The 2,786-nt window shown below is 34.4% G+C and overlaps 1 protein-coding gene across 1 annotated transcript in view; it reads left to right on the top strand.

Moving 5' to 3' along the window:
- ZMYND8 (zinc finger MYND-type containing 8) overlaps positions 1-2,786 on the top strand; it is an 81,764-nt gene that overhangs the window by 6,370 nt on the left and 72,608 nt on the right. The window lies entirely within an intron of this gene.

Raw genomic sequence — 2,786 nt, 5'->3', positions numbered from 1 at the left:
ATAAACTGCATTCTTTGTTCTCTTACGTTCTTTCTAAATAACTCAAAGTGACACCAAAACATAAAAAGGAATGAAAGCACAGGTTAGAAATACTCTTTCACTTCATAGCTAGGAAAAAAATCACCAATGTTCCCGGCTTATGTTACCTGAACTTTAAGAAAGTTTTAGACTGTGTTAGTAGACAAACAGAAATACGTACTGTTTTGCAAATCATAGAAACATTAAGGCTGAAAGGGGCCTTGGGAAGTCTGTAGGCCAACCTTCTACTCAACACATGATCAAGTTATGACGCTAGACCAGGTTGCTCATTGCGTTATCCAGTCTGGTCTTTGAAAAACTCCAATGCAAGCTGATCAACACAAAAAAAGGGGGTAAGGCAGCGATAATGTTCAGCTAGGCCTTTATAAATCTACTATAATGAGAACAATAAACCATGAGCACTTATTAGTAGACATCTCTGTTTACCTTTGCCAGACTGAAGGATATGAAAGCTTGTTGGGCTTTTAACAGAACAAAAAACCCCATGTTACTTTGTATTATGACGTAAATGGAAACTTTATCAGTAAAATCTGTGTATCACAAATAAGCACTATCCATCCTGGTTTGTGAAGCTATGTTGTTACAACTCACAGCCAAGCTGATAGACAGGGTTTCTAGAATTATTTTAGACTGCTGAACTCCCTACTACTAGCCTTCTTTCCAAAGAAGCCCTTGTTCCATCTTGGTGCAATGTTATTTTTGTGCCTACAGAGTGCATGACTGTATGCTTCAGTGATAATAGCACTATGTGGAAGCCACGTATGTTACTTGCTACAGAATGGACCTTGAAAACGAAGTCCTAGTTCTATCCTAGATCCCTGTCAAGCCCATTAATGTCTAATAACTGATATTGTCTATTTTTTTTTTATTTTGGCTTGAAGGTAGCATATAGTTTAACTAAAGAGTGAAAAGGCTTGGTTTTAAGACCTTTTTCCTGCATCTTATGGTTCACCAGGGAATCATGAAAGCAATAATCAGCTGAAGAAATACTGGACAGTTTCCAGAGGCTTTCAGATGTTTGCACTCAAAAGGAAGAGAGAATGCACACCCTTTTCTTCAACCCAGTGTTCCTTTCCGTTGTATTCCAAGGTGATCACTTAGGTCATAATACTGAACTCATCTTGTCATTTACAGGGGGGAATGTGATTTATTCTTCCTTCCATGTTTTCACTATTTATTAAATGGGTAGAGTAATGCTTTTATAAAGAGGTTTGCAAAAAAAATGAAGTATTGATACTTGCAAAGTAGTACCAATAATACAAGAAAACAAGATAATGAAAAATAAAATACGAGACTGCAGTTGGAAAAACTCTTCCAGTTCACTTCAATATTTCTGTCAACATTTCTATTAACTGTTATTGTTCACAACTTAATATACACAAGAAGGGCTTAGATACATTAATAATTTTTAATTTGCCTAGAAAAGATTTTATTGTCCTTAAAAGACTATTATTTCCATGCACTGGAAAAACAGATGACTGTCTTGGGTGAAACTCCGGATTCACTGGAGATAATAGGGCCTGGATTTCACCCTAGGGTTTTATGTAATAAGCTATTAAAATGACATTTAAATAGATGACCCTGCAATGCAAAGACTAATATTTCATTCATGCATTAATACGTTAAGTAGTCTGCCAAGGAAAAGCTAATGACTAGAAAAAATTGAAACTGAAATTAAACCTTTTTTTTTAATCTGATGTTTCTTTATCTTTTATCTGGGTGGATAAACTCCCTTATTTTTTTTAGGATTCTAAGAATTGTTCTACCTAAGTCAATATTTATAGATTAATATTATGCTTTCTTGGAAATTTGCTGAGCTGCTGTCTCTGTAGTAGTGTGTCAATGTATTACACTGGTATTGCTTGGATGTGGAATTGCCTAACAGCAAGTCTCTTAAAATGGGATAAAACAATAAAAAAAAATATTTAATCTGTTGTTGACCTTTATCACTCCTAAAAGTGCAATAAAGCACAAACTCTAGAAGGGAACTGAGATTAGCAATTTTTTTAATCCTGGATTTATTGTCATGATTTACTACTATTCATATTACAAATTGAAAGTTTATGTGAGGCTATTGTGAACTGTGAGGCTGAGATCACACAAATGAAATGCAATTTGCCAATCAAGCCTGGGCAGCAGAGATAATAATAACTAAGTGCCAGATGCACAGAAACCCTGAAATCCTTCTTTCAGGAGCTTTTTTTTTTTTTTTTCCTTGTTAGCTTTTATTCTGTAACAGGGAATATTCCATCACAGCTGTTGACCAATGATCCAATGATATATTCTCTATAAGCATCTGTTCTTATTCACCGTAAATAATAGCGTAATCTTTCTTCTGTGCAATGGTTATACTAATTAAACATTAAAGAAAAATTGAGAATTAGTAAGTAAAAAATACAGAGAACTTGTATTGTTGTAAATATAACTTGTATAACCTAAATCCACAAAAGTAATATAGAATAAATAACAAAGAATCTATGTTCTTCACTTGTCTGTACAAAACCCGATCTCTTGCCACTGTAACAGTATCAGAGAGCAAGACTGAACAGTGTAAACTTACTCTTATTTCTGTTCTGTTGCTTTCTTTTTTCTCCAAAAATCTGTTATCAAATGAGCTTCTCCCAGCTTAATCGCTTTGTCAAACAGCCAGTGAGGTATTAATGTTGGGAAGAAATGTTTCCTGATCACGTGCATGTACAAAACAATAAGAGGTGTAGCCCATACTATTTTTGTGACTGTAATAATGT

Source organism: Tyto alba, unplaced genomic scaffold (assembly GCF_018691265.1).
Source record: "Tyto alba isolate M040663 unplaced genomic scaffold, T.alba_DEE_v4.0 Super-Scaffold_33, whole genome shotgun sequence".
NCBI classification, from domain to species: Eukaryota; Metazoa; Chordata; class Aves; order Strigiformes; family Tytonidae; genus Tyto; species Tyto alba.
Note: the sequence above shows the minus strand (reverse complement) of the source record. Positions and strands in the feature narration are given on the sequence as shown.